Here is an 18,635-nt window from a genome sequence, read left to right on the forward strand (position 1 = left end):
TGCTGCTCCTTTCTCACTGCATAATCATGTCTTGGAGGTGGGTGGCCCAAGAGGGAAGCATTGCATCAGGTGCAACAGAGCTTGCTGCTGAGGTATGTTCTGAGAACAGTGAGTTTTTGTCTTTCACCAAACTGGGGCTCAGTACAACCTTTAGATTTTTCACTATATGCTAATTAAACCTTCCCTGGGCACTCAGCTATTCCCTCCAGCCCCTGCTTGCTTTCTGTGCACAAACCCTCTACAAGCCTACACAAGCACCCATCAGCTTTCATTATAATTTACCTGCAAAATCCACACACTCCTGCTTTCATGTAAAAAAAAAAAAAAAAAAAACACTAAAAAAATCCTAAGATATAAAAACCATCGTGAAAGCCAGTGAAATAATCTGTTGCCTACAAATCAGGCCTGTGATGGTAGGAATTAGACCTCCCACATCACATTAGCTTGGAGGGCTCTCCCTTCCCCTTAGCCTGCAGTGGAATTCCCGTTCCTACCACCATGGTGGAAGCCAGCCCTGGCCCGGTGTCTGCATACCACCCGTCCTGTAGCTGCAGCATGTTTACTTCAGTATTAAAAAATCAGGAGTGGGGGAAATGGCTGTGAACTAACAGCAGTCTCTTTGTCGTGTGTGGCGGAGGCAGGGCAGGTGGAAGAATCCCACCTTGGTCGGAGGCCAGGCTGCATGGCCTCCCCATCTATTGTCACCAGGAGCTGGGTGATCTCAGGTGAGGGCACGTTACAAAGAAGGAAAAGGCAGGCTGTGTAAGGCAATCCAACAAGGTGGGATTAATGCATCCTTGGCCTTAAATACTCTATATGATACAGTTCCCACTTTTCTATAATAACTGCTCTGTTGTCCCTAAGGCCTCACAGCAAAGAAGGTTCCATCATGAGTTATTATAACATATAGCTGTGACACTGTATCCTCTCAGTGCTGCTGGTTTCACATTTTGCATTGTCAAAAATAACCCCACACACGTGTAGGCAGCTCTAGTTATCACAACGTACTTGCAAAGTGGGGACGCCTCCCAGCCGAGTGGTACAATTCAAACCCACAATGTCCTCTCAGAGATGAGGGCCTTGCATGGCCCAGTGGCCATCCCAATGCTGTGAGGAGCACGGGCTTGTTCTTGCCACATGGGTGTTGTTTCCTTTTCCTCATTCATGTCACCAAGATGGTCACCATCCCAAAGGCTCCCACCAGCATCCTTTGCCCTCATGCACCAGCCTCCCAAAGGAAGAGAGGAAGGAGGAAGAAGACCATGAGCAGAGCCAGTGCTCCAGGTTCCACCATCTGCAAAAATGAGGGCTTGAAAATACTGACTCAAGTCAGAGGGTGCCAACTCACCAAAGCCTGTGCCGCGCCCTCTATTTTTGGCATACCTGAAGCAAACACTGAGGAGCCTTCAAAATGAGGGCTGTGCAGTCATTAGGACCTAAGAAATGGCTTGCAGGACTCTGCCAAACTGGGTACTGCAGCAAGAGCTTGGAAAAGGCTGGAGTCAGCAAAATGTTTTTGGAGAAAAGGTGCAGTAGGATCTCAGATATCTGAGCATTTCACACACTGAGGCTTCCTAGAGTGTGTAACATGGAGTAGGTAGATGCCAGAGCCATATGAACTCATTGCCCCCTGCACATTCATTGACCACAGATACAGCTTTGCAACAAAATCCTGAGACAGGTATTCAGTGGTGAAGCTAATTAACCCCCCAGAATTCCTACTCCAAACACTCCCCTAAATATGCAGCCGCTTAGATTGCATAGTAAGTTCAGTAGTAGCTTTCCTGCTAGAATCTTCCTGAGGAAAGGAAGGCTGAGAAAAGAAGAGCAGGAGCACACAAAGAAGGATAAACAATTCCCTTTAAGAAGTGAAATGGTGTACAGAAAATCCAGTGAAGGAATAATTTAATCAGATTCAGGCTCCCTGAGGGAGACCCACTTCGATCAGGAGCAGACCATGCAGCGACACAGGTTCCCATCCAGAGACATCTAGGATTTTCCTAGGGACTGGAAGGGAATCTTGGAGAACATGCTACAAAAGGGCTTACAAATCTACTGAGCCCTATTGTGTTCATTAGTGCAGTAGTTAATTAAGGGATTGTTTTGAAGAATCCCGAAGACTGTCAACAGGACATCAATATACCAAAATCAGTCAGTTTATATTTTCCATGTTCACATCATGGGAAGGACAGTACACACCACCACATCCAGGAGAGAAACAAATGGACAGATCTCCTCTCCTTGGAAATTCTTGGGCAGAGAGGATATACAGAACGTGACCATGTGGAAAGTCACTTATGAAACAGGCACTTGTGTCTCCTGAATATAATGGGCCTGCAAGGGCAAAGATGACTGTTAGCTTTTTGTGCATAGCTAATTAATTTGGTAAATGATTATGAAGAGTCAAAAGCAGTACTCATAGACCTGTTGACATGGCAATGTTTTATAGTTCCTCCCATTGAAGATCCAAGTCCTCACTTGGCCTATGCTCACATTCAGAGTTCATATCTCACTGGTCTCATTGGATATTCCATAGGGTAGGAGGTCAGAGGGCTGCCAATGCCCAGTGGAAAAGCAGCAACCCCAGCGATGTACCCATGAACCCAAGGGGTTCATGAACCCCTTGGACAGCTGCATGTTTTTCCCTTGTGGTTTGCCAGCAAAGGAGATACCTTCTCTGTGATTCCCAGCTATGAAATGGTTGGCAGTTCCCTGACAAATCAAGCTCCTCGCTTATAATCCTCCCCTTTTCAGTTACCCAAAAGTCAGATCATTATTTTCCATAATGGGTAATGGCTTGCCCGAGGGGCAACTTGTGATCTCCTGGGATTGCCATATAACTAATAAGTAATTGGTGGTTTAGGGATACTGTTAAGTATTCTGTTTTTCCTGGGAGCCATCAGACTAGACAAGAGAAATTATTTCTAATGGTGAGTGTATTAATCACTGAAAGAGGAGATTTTAAGAAGTGCTGACAAATATCAACCTGTAAAGAGAAGAGCTGAACCTGTCTTCAGATGCCTCAAGGAGTGAAGGATTCACTTCCCTCACCCATGAAGCTCCTTCTCACGTTATTTTCTTTTTCAGGAAAATATTATGCTTCCTTCCATTCTGCTCTCTACAGAGAGAGAGGTCAGGTGGTCCCTGTACCACCTCCATCTGAAGGTGTTCAGACAGCTTTCAGTAACACTGGGAGGACCATGACTAGTGTTTTCAGCCAGCAGCAAGCCAAAGGCAGGCAGCAAAGGCAGCTGCCTTCATAGATACCCAGCTCAGCAACCTGGGGGGCTCACATAACCTGCAGCTGGAAACACTGCAACGCTTCTGAGCCACCCAGGACCTCGTCTACAGGGACGGGCTTGCTACAGGTTTGCTGCGGTCTCTTGCCACCTCGCCGTACATAAATCAAACATAATTAAAGACATAATCAAACAGATTCCTGAAAACAAGCCCTGACTGTAAAGTTTTGTTACAACCCCTAACACACCTGCTGGTGCAGCTATCGCCTGGCTGTGCACTATCAAAGGTGTAATAACACGGCCGTATCCTGCAAAAGCTCCAGGGGAAAGCTTGAACAGAAAAGCCTTCATAGTCTTAAGGCAAGGAAAATATTATTGCACTTCCACAAAGCAGCTTCCCTTCCTCCAGAATAACCACCTCAGGACTTTCATCTCAGTGAGTTCTTGGCATTTATTATTTTAGAGTTTTTTTGCATCGGGAAATGATTATTTTCTTTCTTGCTCCGAGATCACTCTTTATTGTTAGTTAAATAAATAAAATTGATGGAGAAAATAGCAAATGCTTAGCAAAAGTGTGTTTCATCAAACTGTCTGATCCTGGGGATCCCAGGTATTCATTCAACATGGAAAACCTACTCAGCTGGATTTATATATATATTATACACGCACATATAAATACACGCTTATATACCTCATAAGTGTGTGCACATTCATGTGATGGCTAATATCAAGTCTCTCTCTGTCCACTGCTGAACGTGATCATGTTTCTTGAGTACAGACCTAAAGTCTGTCTCTTTCATAGGTAACAAAGAGGGAAAGTCCCAGAGACTTCCATTGATTTCATTTCCCTTGAGAAATTTAAGTTTTGTCTGCAAGAGTGGCAAGCACTTCACTGGGAAAGGAAAGGAAATGAGATCATGTTCCCATCTGCCTCACTCTGTGCTTCTCTAGCAAAACTTCTCTGACAAACTCAGGGGAGATTTATATGGCTTGCAAACTCTGACAAAAAGTAATGAACCTAGGTTTCACAGGAGCTTAGAATAATCCCACACACATCCCTGGGTATACCATCACTTCTGGAGCATCCTTTCATGCCAGGTGGCTCCCTGATGCCTTTCAAACCCAAGGACTGCGGTTTCATGGAGCAGATGAATATTTGCTTTTTATTCACCCTTTGATCAAGACCAGCTCCAGCAGCAGCGGGCAGTGGGTTCTGACAACTTTCCTTTTGGATCTGACCCATTTTGGGTGCTGGTTTCTGCAGTAACTATCCATGCATGCTTTAAGGCATGTTTTTGTTCCTCATCTATCTATTCACTCAACAAATTAGCACAGTCTAGTCTTATGCAAATCAGAGGTTCGATTTCCTTGTGTACATTGAAACTCTTCCTCTGCCTTTACCAGCCAATGCACAGCTACTGCTATTTCCCTGCTCAGATGGGTTTTCATGGCTCGCTGCAGGCTGTAGAAATTAATACATGGGAACACAATCCAAGTAAGCTAAGCATGTGTTTTGCCACATACAGAGAGTAAAACATGGGGACAACAAAAAGATGGGAGATGGGGGGAGAAAAGAAAGGGTCAGACTCATTTGCTTTCAGATGACAGAAAGCAAAACATAAAGAATAAAAAATGTGATAGTTGGAGAGGAGAGGATACAACCAATTACCCACACTTAAATGCAAATGCAAAATGACAGTTCCATATTTGATGCCCTTAAACAGAAATGGAGGGTACCCTTCACATGTGAGAGCAGAGTAGGGGGAAAACAACATGTAATTTCCTTTCAGTAGCACCTAGGGATCATAGAATGATATAGGTTGGAAAACACATTTAGAATCATCAAGTCCAGTGACTGCCATTCCCACAAAACCATGTCCCTCCCTAAGTGTCACATCTACATGTGCCAAAGAGCCCATGGGTCAATTTTCCGGACAAAAACCAGAAACCTGTTTTTGGTGCTGACAGAAGGCCTGGAGAGTGTAGAAATAAGAAAAACTAAATGAAGGAAAATTTTATGAGGCCAAAAGAGGGATTACAAGGAGACAACCCCACAGCAGACCATGGGCTTGATCCTAGCCCTATAGTCCATCTCCAGACTCTGACCACTGGACAATAAAACCTGCTGCCCAACTGCTGTTTTCACTTATTTCAGTCAAGGTAAAATGGGGCCTGACTTCCATGAAACTGTAATTGTGTCAAGGGAATTGTAATGTGTCCTTTGCCAGCACAGTTAAAACACCCTAACAGATGTTATTCTGATGACAGACATCAAAATAAGTAGATAGATTAACTGACAGATAGACAGAAAGAGATTGAAATAAGGAAAATACATACAGGGAGGGAGTGAGAGAGATGGATAGATAGATGAGCAGGAAGAGCTGGGAATATAAAAGATTATATAGATAGATAGACAGACAGATCTTGGCATAAAGCACTCACATCAAGGTGCAGTTGGCAGCCCTGATTTAATGCATCATTTGCTCAAAGTGCTCATCTCCCTCCCTCTGAGTAAAACGAGGTTGTTTGTTATGTGTTACAGAACAAATCCGTGTGTGGGCTCCCTTGGGGTCATAGGATTGCATGAGGTGAAGGGCCTGATCCTGCCAAGTTCCCAGCACCCTCTCTCCCCTCTGAAGCACAGGGTGAAAGGATGATGCTCAGCACCAGCACCCAAAATGCCAAAGGCCCTGAGAGCCCTGGCCAGTGCTGGAGTAAGCACCAGGAGGAAGGAAGGAGGGTGGATCATGACTTACCCACATCATCTCATAACCTGCCTCAAGATGTATTCAAATTATAAATAAGTAGTAAGATTCCTTCTGTCAACACATTTCAATTTAGGACTTCTCTGGTTTGGCAAACAGTTTCACAAGAAAGCTTCTTACAATACCCAGGATGGTGTGAACACAGAGGACTCATGGCCACTCTTCTGCATCACAGAGCATCCTTTCCAATTTCACCTGAGAAATATTTCTTGTAATTTGTTTAAACTTTGAGACTCTCAGGAGGTTGCCTACCCTTGATTTTCATTTAAAGCAACTATACCTTGTTTTTGTACTGCATTAAACCCCAGCATTAAGGTCTTTTTGCCAATCCGAGTCTGAAGCCTAACACAATGTTTTAACAAAGACAGCTTTATGCAAAGCTTAGAGCTGGGGAAAAGAAACAATGCAAATAAAAGACTGTAATTCTCTTATTAAATAATCTTGGTTTATTCTCCCTGACTCCTGTGCTGTTGGTCCCTATCTGTTGGCTCACCTCTGCTTTGTTTTAAGATTGGTGTAAAATTTACCCTGTTTCAATGAGAATAGAAATTTTTGTATCCTCAATAAAAACTTGGCCAGGGCTGAACTAACATTAGTTCTTCACCCAGAGGGTGGTTGGGCACTGGAACAGTCTGCCCAAGGAAGTGGTCATGGCCCCAAGGCTGCCAGAGGCCCAGGAGTGTTTGGCACATGGTGGGGTTCATGGGGCTGTCCTGGGCAAGGCCAGGAATCTGATTTAATGGTCCTTGTGGGTCTCTTCCAACTCAGGATATTCTTGATTTTGTGATTCTAGTTTAGGAACAAAGATTTTATTTTGCCCTCTTTGAATCCATAAGCCAGACCCATTCTCAGTCACCCACAAGAAAGATTCAGTCTTTGCACTCAGGACAGCGAGGCTGGGGGAACGTTTGCACTCAGGAGAAAGGCCCCACCTCCAAACCTGCTCATGAGCAAGAGCCATCCTGAGCCCTGCAAAAACGTGTTGGAAACCTCCTCAGACCAGGCGGCCCTTTGTGGTATTTCAGCACATCCTGCTTCTTGTCCTACCTTGGAGGAGTGAAAATGAAAATATGAATATACTTTCCAAAACCTCAACATAGTTTTGGTGCAAGGGTGGAGAAGAGACAAAGTTGTGGTTTTGTTTGCATTGCACATCCACAGAAAGTTCAGCTGGGTTTTTTTTTTTTTTTTTCTTTATTTTTGCACCAGTGCCTGATTACCCACTGTGAAATGTCCCAGACAAGGCAACATTGTGGCTTGGAGAGTGTCATTTATCCATATTAAAAAAATCATAATTTCTAAGCCATAGTTACTTGTGGCTGCATTCCTGACCGCTTTACATGGACAGACAACCCCAACAGTGGTGCAGAATCACCTATTGTGGTTTGAGGAGGAAACAGTCCAAGAATTTCAGTTTTACTCCTTGCTTGGAAAAAATGATGGTCCTGATATCTCTAACGGGGTCACATAAAATCCTGCATTCATTTTATGGTAATAGCTTTCTTCCCTTGGCACTGTGTGGCAATGCTTAATTAACAAATGCTCAGACCTGAGGAAAGACATGAAAAATTGGAGATATTTGAGTTGTATCACCAAAACTATTTTCAAAGAGGTCACCAGTGGTGATTCACTTCAGAGAATTACTGCATTTTCCAGCAGCAGGGCCAAGCATAATAAATGCAGAGGAAAAAAAATTATGAGAGTCAAAGCAAAGCAAAACGGGAAGTTTGAAGGTTTTCATTTGGCTTTAATGAAACAAACAACAACAAAAATCGTTTGAGTCAGCTCAAAACATTTTCTTCATCTGAAAATGAAATGTTGAGTACCATTTGGAAGTCATTTAAAAGTTTTCTTTCTTATCTCTTTCTTTTAATATAAATTAGGTCAATCCTTCAAGGAAAATGCCATTTGGAAATGAAAAATGCAAAAAGCTTCAAATAGTTATTTTTCATAAAGGAAGCATTTTACCCCTGTGACATGATTTTTAAACACTTCCCTTATTTATTTAGGTGACAAATTTCTTCAGCAAATTCAAGCAGTGTTTAGTCCCTGGTAAAAATATTCTGTTTATTAAAACATATATAGTGCCCTCCACACCATAGATTACAAAGTGCTAATTGCTTGTCACCAAAAGCTGAATTCAGTAAGTGAGCATGAAACACGACAGTGTTCCCAATCATCACCAGTGCTCTGGCAAAAATACCCAGCAAGTATCAGGCTCTGTATCAAACCAGACCAGAACCAGAGTGTGTTTTGTGGCCATTATCCTTGGGAAGGGGCTCACAGACAGCGTGATGAAAGAATTCAGGCAGGAGTTCAGGTTCACCACTGAACTTGTGCAGGTCTACAATAACATCTGCAGACTGAAAAGCTGGTCAAATGTCAAGAGAAGGCTACAGCCCATGCCCCTCACGTTTTCTCTGGTGGTTCTCATGGCAGTAAGGGCCAGACGAGGTCAAAAAAGTGATTAGAGGGATGGAACTCCTCTCCTACAAGGAAAGATTTAGACAATTGAGTTTGTTCAGACTGGAGAAGAGGAGGCTCCAGGGTGACCTTATTGCAGCCTTTTAATACCTGAAGGGGCTACAAAAGCTGAAGAAGAGCTGTTTACAAGGGCATGGAGTCGTGGCCAAGGGGGAATGGCTTTAAATTGACAGAGGACAGTTTTAGATATTAGGAGGTAGAAATTCTCTACTGTGAGGGTGGTGAGACTCTGGCAAGGGCTGCCCAGAGATGTTGTAGCAGCCCCATCCCTGGAAGTGTCCAAGGCCAGGTTGGACAGGGCTTGGAACAACTTGTTTTAGTGGAAAGTGCCCCTGCCCATGGCAGGGAGACTGGAACTAGACAATCTTCAAGGACCTTTCCAGCCCAAACCAACCTATGGACATTCGGGAATCTAACAGAAAAATCACTTGTCCAGTGGTCATATGGACATTTCTCATAATAGAAGCATCTCTCAGCTTAGTAACTGGGTATTTGCCTACCTGAAAAAGTGGTGATTGGTATGGGAACTATTGGAGTGTTCAGGGGTTTTATCTTTTATCTTGAAACCTTGGGGTCAAGTCATGCCTGTCCCACTTGTGAATATATGCCATGAATTTTTTTTTTTTTTTAATACAAAATGCTGTTACTCTGAGTGTTCCATAAAAGGTAAGGTTTATTCTTCCTAAAGGCTTTGGAGTACTTTTGGCTGAATGGCCACGTGTGTGTCATGTTGGATGCTGGATATTTTGCCCCCAGGGTAAGGGGTACAACCCACGTATTTATGCATGTGCTAAAGTACAGTAACCCTGACCACCCTATCAGCCTATCTCACTATCAGCACCTCCATCTGCCCGTATATTTTATCTCATCATTCTCTATTTATTTATATTGCCATGATATCTGAGATCCTGCCTACACTCAGCTGCCAATGTCTCAAGCTCGTGTGCTGCACGGGAGGGGAAGGCATGAGGAGGGGTGCAAGGCTCAGCCTGGCCAGACATAGTTGTATAACAAAGGCAGATTTGCCTCTACAAAGTACAAAATCTGTGTGGGTTTGCCTTTTTTTCTTTCTTTTTTTTTTTTTTTTTTTTTTTTTTTTGGCTGAGTTGTTGTTTTTCTGCAAGGTGATCGTGTGGGGAGGTGCAAAAAAGTATTCAGCTCATTTCCAAACAAGCTCAAATTCACCCAAGTGGTGTCAGAGTTGGTTGGGGTTTTTTTTCTCTCTGATATTTGTTTTTCAAGCATTCGCTCCCCAGCCGTGTTGTTTGCTCGTCTCTCAGTGTTAAATACAGGGAGGCAACGTCTAATTGTGGTTTTCCTGAGGGTGCTGAAACACATAAAATGCACACGGGCTTGAGGTCAGTGTCCTGGAAGTGTCAGCTTTCTCCCTCGGAGGAAGCCAGTGCGAGTGGTACCTCGTGAATCACTCTCCCAGGGCTGTATACCTGAGATTCTCAAATTCTGCCTGAAGGAGGGGAGGAACGTGGCTCAAATGCTATTTATCACCCCTGTCTTTCAACAGCACAAGCGGAGTCATCCAACATCTGCAGCACCGCTGAAAGGCTCCGTCCATGTTTGCTAGGAAGGTCACGCAGAGGTAACTGAGCACTGCTGCACTTAACCATTTCTCTTGACCTGATGGGTTGTTCCCCTCTTAAATCAACTTTGGGCACAGCCTGCCTATGTTCCCAAGAGATTTACTCTTTTTTACTAATCTTTTTAGGAGTGGGAGATTAAAGGCAAGGTGTGAAAAATTTCGTGAGCTCTCTTCTGGGGTTCTCTTGTCAGGAACTCCCATTTCCTGGCTGGCAAGACCTCTGTTAACAAAAATTAGAAATGTCAGCACTGTTTTTGTTACAGAACATTTGATTCACACTGGGTCTTACTTGTAAGACCCAGATGGCCTTACAAATGTCAGTGAGTTGTGCCCCATGTCTAGTAGGTGGAGCTATTATTAGTAGTAGAACAAACATAACCAAGATATTAGATTGGGATTTACACCCCTACGTTCCTGGATTATGGGGGAGCAGCTGAAGGACTTGTGAAAATACACAGCTTTGGCTCATGTAGGCTGACTTCTCTTCCCTTGCCAGTACCTGATGTCTTGGAAGAATCTGTTGTATCACAATATTTTAGCAACCTTCCAAAAGTCTGTCCTAAAGAAGTAAAACAATTCACATTCCATGAACCTGGCAAGATACCTACCCTTCAGGATGAGGTTTCTGAAACCATCTGAGACCGATTCCTTGTCTTGAAAAGAACCTATTTCTGTCCTTGGAACCTCGATGTTGGGGCACTTAATTTGTTTTGGAAAGACAGTGATGGAAAAAAAGAGGAGAGGAGAGGAGAGGAGAGGAGAGGAGAGGAGAGGAGAGGAGAGGAGAGGAGAGGAGAGGAGAGGAGAGGAGAGGAGAGGAGAGGAGAGGAGAGGAGAGGAGAGGAGAGGAGAGGAGAGGAGAGGAGAGGAGAGGAGAGGAGAGGAGAGGAGAGGAGAGGAGAGGAGAGGAGAGGAGAGGAGAGGAGAGGAGAGGAGAGGAGAGGAGAGGAGAGGAGAGGAGAGGAGAGGAGAGGAGAGGAGAGGAGAGGAGAGGAGAGGAGAGGAGAGGAGAGGAGAGGAGAGGAGAGGAGAGGAGAGGAGAGGAGAGGAGAGGAGAGGAGAGGAGAGGAGAGGAGAGGAGAGGAGAGGAGAGGAGAGGAGAGGAGAGGAGAGGAGAGGAGAGGAGAGGAGAGGAGAGGAGAGGAGAGGAGAGGAGAGGAGAGGAGAGGAGAGGAGAGGAGAGAAGAGGAGAGAAGAGGAGAGAAGAGGAGAGAAGAGGAGAGAAGAGGAGAGAAGAGGAGAGAAGAGGAGAGAAGAGGAGAGAAGAGGAGAGAAGAGGAGAGAAGAGGAGAGAAGAGAAGAATGCAAACTCTCATGTCCTCTACATTTTAGTGCTCTTCTGGCAAGATTGTCTTAGAAATCTTCATGCCAAAAACCCAGTGTGAAGAGGTACAATTATTGGACAGCTGAATTGATAACTCTGTCATTTAAAGCCTTTAAATTTTTATTCCCAACCCAGAAGTCCAGCTTCTCACTCTGCACATGTATGCACACACACTTTTTACGTGGCTCCATCATTGTTCATGGTTCTGCCTGGACAGAAATGTGTGATGTCATTCATGGGTACATTCAATATGTCAGTCATAGATAAAATAAAGCTTCTCTTACACTGGATATCTCTATAGGGTGCCTAAAAAGAGCAGCAAAATGTCACGATCCCTGTTAATGACGGGATTTCTGAAGTCAGGCTGTGTTGGTCAAGCTCAATTATTGATCACAAAGATTAAGTCCAAGAATAATCTGGGTGTGTAAAAAATTACCCTTTGCTAGAAATGTCCCTCCTGTTGGAAGGATTCCATTTAGAAATGGAATACAAAAAATTAAACATGGTTAACACTCATTTTTCATTTTGTGCTGAATTATTTTAAAATGCATTATAGGTTAAGGCAAAATATTTTGTTCAACTTGACCCTAACATTTTCACATTAATTTGCCTTATTAATATATTTTTTGGTTGGTTAGCTTTTTTTCTTAAGTAAATCCCTTTTTTATGTAGATTGCTTTTACAAAATGAAATATCAAAAGTTTTTGCTTTTTAAGCATTAAAGTAAATACATTTCCAAATGAGAAATATTTTGAAAATATAGAAATTATATATTTGGGGATTAATTTCCCCACAGCTTTTTTCTGTCACCTTCAAGCTCAGTTTTGAAATGAGTCTCATCCCTTTCACATGTTATTTTTATTTAGTAAAACCAACTTGAAAATAAAACCCAGATTCAGGGAGACTACAAACTTATTTGACTCACCAGGAACTTGGCTCCTGTGAGAAGAACACAATGCAGTGCAACAATCTAACAGTCTTTAGTAGCCAAAATTATTTTTCATGTTATTAACATCTAACTTTTTTTAAGATTGACAGCTGAAACAACTACTGATTTTTCTGCACAGCCATGTTTTGTATGTTGGCATGGTTGCAGATTTAGAAGATCTATCAGGATTTTAATCTCAGAAAACAATATTTCTCAGACAGAGCATCACCTTGTTCCTGCCATGGCAAAGTACTGCAATAATAGGTTTATTGTAGAGGGGCTTTTGGCATTTCTGTGGTCACTGATTGGGGTTGGTACTATTATGGCAGTGACTTTACTCTTGTCTTTTAGCTTTAAAGCTTTTAACCTCACCCTCAGAAGTGCATTGTTATCCTTGCATAATGAAGGAGATAACAATACTTAGCATCTCAAATGCTTTCACAATGTTTGATGACATGAGGCTAATTAGCTCAATTTTTCATTAGTTCTCATCAAAAACATGAGAACCTAATAATTTACAGAATTAGACATTGGAGCCTAAAGGTCTCTGCCACCATCCCTGATAAAGTCAAATCTAATGTGAGCAAAGAAAAATAAATATAATTTGTAAAGGCCACTTCATAGGTTTGTGTCTACATGACCATAATATTGCAACAGGTTAAATGAACAAGTTAAAATAGGCCTCAGTAGTCCTGACTTGATTTTAAAACTTTAACAATGCTTTACCATGAAATAACATCCCCTTAAGATGTGTGAAGCATTAATTTTATGTAGCTGAGAATCAAAGTATTTATGTGTTTGTTTATTTACCTATATAATGGCATTTCAAGCTTCTTTAACATCATTGCTGTGTCTGGGTGCCCTCCAAATACATGCTCAGATTTAGATAAGATAAATATTAAAATTATTTGTGTCTATAATTATTGCTGCTGCTGCCAGGAGCCCTTTTGATACCAAAAAGAAAACCTGATTAATGCAAATTAGTTGATCATAATAAACATAAAGAAGAATCACTGCAGCACTGAGCACAATTTTGACATAAAAACAAAGATGTGTAGATCTGAAAATGTTTGGGCCTCAGAGGCTTTAATGGGATGCCATTTTGGGTGAAAATTTTTAGAAGAGGAGCATTATGAGTCTCTCTCCTAACCTACCCACAGTATTCCTTGGAAAATCCCTTGCAGTCAAAGAGTGCATGGCCACTTCCAAACTAACCAGAAAATCTTCTGTGGGAAGGTCAAAGACAGGAAAGTCATCCTTGCTTTGCATGCAGTCAGTTCTGGCTGGCACTTATCTCTCTCATTTGCAGATATTGGCAAAGCCCACATCTTCAGTAGAGCTACTCCATGGAAAGAAATGGACCTTTCCAGGATGTGGATGGCATCCTAAAAAGGCTGTCTGAAATGCGCATAACATTAAAGCTTTAGAAGTGCCTTTTTCTCTCGACTTGCTGTCGAGAAGCTCCAGGCAACTACTGGTAAGTAAACCTAGTATTTGTATCCTGGAAAACCTTAAGCCTGAGGACATGTATTTTATTAGATATGCCTGAAAAGGTCACGTCTCCAGCAGGACATTTAGCCTGGTCTAAGGACCTAATACCAAGCCTGGACAGTAGAGAAACGTGCAAAATGGTCCTGGTAATGAACAGTCAGAAATTTGTTGCAAGAAACCTCAGGTTTTTTCAATGTCCCAGTGAGTCACTGGCCAGCTCCCAACCAGCACTGATGCAGGTTTTGGGGATCAGAGGATTCTAAATAAAAGCCTTTCTAAAGAGGATTCTAAATAAAAGCTTTTTCTCAAAACCCGGAACATTGCTACTGGATACTCACTGCAAAGATAGTTTGAACACAAATGTTGCTCCTGTTTCATGCAGCTCAACTAATAGGTATAATTCAGACATAACTTCCCAGATTAATTCCAGCCTTAGTGTCACAGCTCTGACACCATCGAAACCAATTACACTGGTACAACTGAGGGCAGAGATAGACTTCTTCTGACTACCTAAAATTTTAAAGGACCAGCCCAAATGATGACTCCAGTCTAGGGGTGTTGCCCTGTTCTTTTAAAAGTTTTAAAGTTCTTTTAAAAGTTTTCTATACCTTCTGATGTTTACATATTTCTACTAGAGCTTCTCACACACTGTCATGTAAATAATGATTGTTTTACATTCCTCTCTGTGAGAAGCGAGAATTAAGACTATTAGTTTGACCAGTGTCGTTAGAGAGGTGGCAATTTCATCCTCCAATCCACTACCACTTTTAGAATTCAATATATTACAAAGTCAAAAATAAAGTTCCCTCCTTTTGCTTCCTTTTGCTCTTTTGATCTTAGTGTGCATGCATGAGTAATTTCATGTCGTAGTGCGACATAGGAGTAATTCCACTTTCCCTAGGTATAAAGGAGGGAAAAAAAAAATACTGGGATACTGGTACCAAAAAACCAAACCAAACCAAACCAAACCAAACCAAAATGAAAAAAAAAAAAAAAAAAAAAAAAAAAAAACAAAAAAGAAACAAAAAAAAAAAACAGCGACAGAGAAGGATTAGACAACTCTTTTTCTTCTGTTTTTTCATTACCTGCACATGTGCTGTGAACATTTGGAAGGAAGGCTCCACATTCATAACTGCCTCTCACTGAATGTCAACTGAGTGTGGTCAAGATTACATCCCAAGTTTGAATCTCCTCCTGGGAGTTTCTTTTTGAAAAGCCTCACACACCAGAGCAGGCAATGGCATCTATTGATCACCTGTAAAAGGTTGTCTGTTCCTTTGAGGACCAAGAATGGCTGACAGCCAGGAAATCCAACCTTCACTCAGGGCTCTGCCAAAGCCGACAAATGAGGCAGGAGGCTTTCCATCAACACCTCAAGGGATAGGAGAGGGTTTTTTCAGAAGCCATCTCTTCCACAGAATCAGGATTTGGGTTGATTCATATTTCTGTATCAACTGCTGAATCAACTGAATCTATCCTGCTGCACTTATTGCTTCAAGGTGCATTGCTGAACACAAGTAGCAAATCTAGCCAAGACTAGAGGCCTTAAGGATGGATTATTCCCATTATGAGATGGGAATAGACTCAGAAATTAAGAAGCAGACACTTGAGTGCAGGGTCTTTTGAAGAGATATCATGTGGTTTTATATACCAGAAAGGTTTCACTTTGGTTTAGCAAAAGAGATGCAGAATAAATTATTTTGAAAGTCAATCTGATAATGTTTGTGGGTGCTCACCCCATCACTTGATATGTTTCAATGTGCTATAGCTCCTGTAGACTCACGTGTGAGTCTCTTACACTGCTCCTAATCCCATATTACTGCAGGTAATGGGAACATAAATATCTCTGTACCCATAAACTGTGGAGAGGGCACATCCTCCACCTAGGTTATGTTAACTACCCTGTTCCTAAGCCATAGTCAGTCACCAAACTGAAAAATTGTCAAAGATTATGTTTAAATTACATTACAGAGCTATCTAAAAACACCTGAAATCTTTCTGATTATCCTGCAACTGTAGGAATATGTTTATATGGATCAATCTCAGCCAGAGCACTTATCAAAATCAATAAACTCCTATAAGCATGATAGATGTTTTCCCTTCCATGTGCCTTGATTGTCAGTGACTACAGACTTCCACTGCCTTAAAGGAAAAATGGCTCATTCCTAAACCAGGAGATTTATGCTGGAGAAGAGAGAAAAATTGTTTATCCAATAGCCTGAAAAGAGAATTCAGTAGTTCCTGAGAGTGAGCAAGAATGAGATCTGGAAACTGATTTTAGCAACACTGACATGAAGATCTGGTCATCAAAGTCTGAAGACACATTTGATTTGGAGAGTTATTCGCTCTACATGCACAGTGAAGATGCATGACATCATGTCAGAGAGGTGGATCAAGTAGACCAGTGGGAATGGAAAGAAAATTCCATGAAAACATGGGATTTTCTCATCTCTCTAAACATCATAAATCACGTCTGAGCTGCTTAGTCACTCTGTGCTGATCTATCATACTCCAGTAAAGGAAGCACTTAAATGCTTGACTATCCTGAGGTCTTTGAGAATGCAAGGAGGTTTGAAAATCTTGTTGCCTCTTCTCTTCCATCTCAATTCTAAAAAAAAAAGAAATCTTCTAAAGACCAACTCCTTCCACTCAGATAGGACAGGAACAGTTTGGGCAGATATTCTCTGCATCACAGACAAGTGAAATCTGAGGCCTGCTGCTAAAGTCAGAAGCCAAGGAAGACCTGGGTGTTTTCCACTCCAAGGGCAAGAGCTGAGAGACAGGGCACTGAAACAGCCACTCAGAGCAGAGATACAGAATTTGCTGCTCAAGGTTTGTGTGATAAAACTTCCAGTCAATTTTCCAATGAAGTGATAAGGAGAGTCGTCCCCACCAGAGCCTGCACACCAGTTTTACATCTCTTGATGCAAAAGGACAACTCTGTAAAACAAAAAACAACCATTCCCAATGTGACATCCATGAAGTACCTATGCAGAGACAACAGGGACAAATATGCATTATCAAATCCATAGGCTTTCACCTTCCTCTCTCATGACCCCTTTGGAAAAGGTCTCTAAATACAAATAAGGTTCACAAGAGCAGATGGAAGCATAATTTTTTTTGGATGTCCAAGATTTTAGAGAAAAGCCACCCTACGGAAATTAACAGGCAAGAATATCCCTTGTACGTCCATGGATCCAGTACACAGAATGAAAATCCTTATAGAAAGGTTATCAGTGTCCGACAAACTTAATTGGGGTTTCATAAAGGAAAACATCCTGCCTGCTATTAATGGAAAGACCCTGGGTGACTGTTCAGAAATCCATCATATGTTCAGTCCCTCCTTCCTCATTTTTGGCTTTCCCATGGGTCTTGTTCAATTCCTGCTTGAGGATCCTCCTTTCTCTGGGCTCAGCATAATTTTATATTCCCCTCCACTTCCTGTCCCATACTGATACTTTTAAAAAAAATCTATTATGAAGCAGCTGCAATCAAGAATAACAGTTCAGGACCTGTGTCTATTCATTACTGTTTCCTCAGAGTCCCTAAATATAGTTTAAAATTTATCACAGAATCTATAAATCTGCTCCAGTGCTACGCTGCAGGAAGTAAATTCATCGGCCATCATTTCTGCATGCGTGGAGAAGAGGGATGACCTTCTGTAACTGGCTTGAGGTTTTGCAAGGCAGGCAACTTCACCTCTTGCAGAGAGGGATCCTCTGCCCTCCCTAGCCATGGGCAGTCTTGGTATGTGGGGGAACATAACATAACATAACAGTGTTAAAACCAAGTCATCATCAACCCCCTGCATTCACAGCAGCCCGTACTGTGACTTCTCCATTTCTTCTGACTTCTTAATTTTTCACAATGGCTGCAACTGAGAGAAGAAGCTCCTCTATGCCTGGTGAATATCAGGGAAGAGTGTAATTAAAAGCAGAAGTGGAGCTGAAGGATTGTATTCTGACTTGGAATAAAGAAATGCAGGTCTGCAGACGGCAGTGCTACCTGCAGCAATGGGACCAACCTGAGTTATGCACTGGGTGATTTGTGATTTAGCAGAAAAAGAGTTATCCATTCAAGAAGCATAAGAAGGTTAATATGATTCTAATACAGAGTGAAATAAACAGTTGCACTGTAATATTACAATGAAATAATAATTGGGAATTAAAATGGTCATGGGCTAAGTCTAAGTACGCATGCAGGTGGTTCACTAATTATACATGTTAGCATGAAGACCAGCATTTTTGCAAGGAAAATTTCCCTGAGCATTTCAGTCACTTTTGTCTTCCCAGAGGACAAGTTTTCATTAATTATTTCAGTGCTTCTGCAGTCGACAGTAACCCAGAGTGGAAATGTAAAAGGACAGGTTAAATAACCAGGTGTTTTGTACCTTGAGAGAAAAAAATGAGTTGAGCTTCAGGTCAAAGCTTTAATTTAAACTTATAACAAGGGAAATATACTTCTACAATAGAGTGATCCAACATGCAGCCGGGAGTCTGCATAGCCTCAGGGAATTGTGTGAAACAGGTATAAATTTGCTATACATTTGTGTTGTGCCTTGGTTTCTGTAGAGCTGTTGCTTAGATATGCACACAGGCGCACACAGAACCAGCACAGACAAACAGGTGACACAGGGGCCCTCCAAGTCTCTGGGTATAGACACACCTATGCACAGGCACAACACACATTCCATTTCCTTTGTGACAAGGTGGGAGTCCATACCACCCATAAGCTCCACCTGTAGCTGTACATGTGCATTTCTACAGAAGAATTCAACTAAAAATTACATTAAAAAAAAAAAAAAAAA

The sequence above is a fragment of the Vidua chalybeata genome, chromosome 5, assembly GCF_026979565.1.
Source record: "Vidua chalybeata isolate OUT-0048 chromosome 5, bVidCha1 merged haplotype, whole genome shotgun sequence".
Lineage (NCBI taxonomy): Eukaryota > Metazoa > Chordata > Aves > Passeriformes > Viduidae > Vidua > Vidua chalybeata.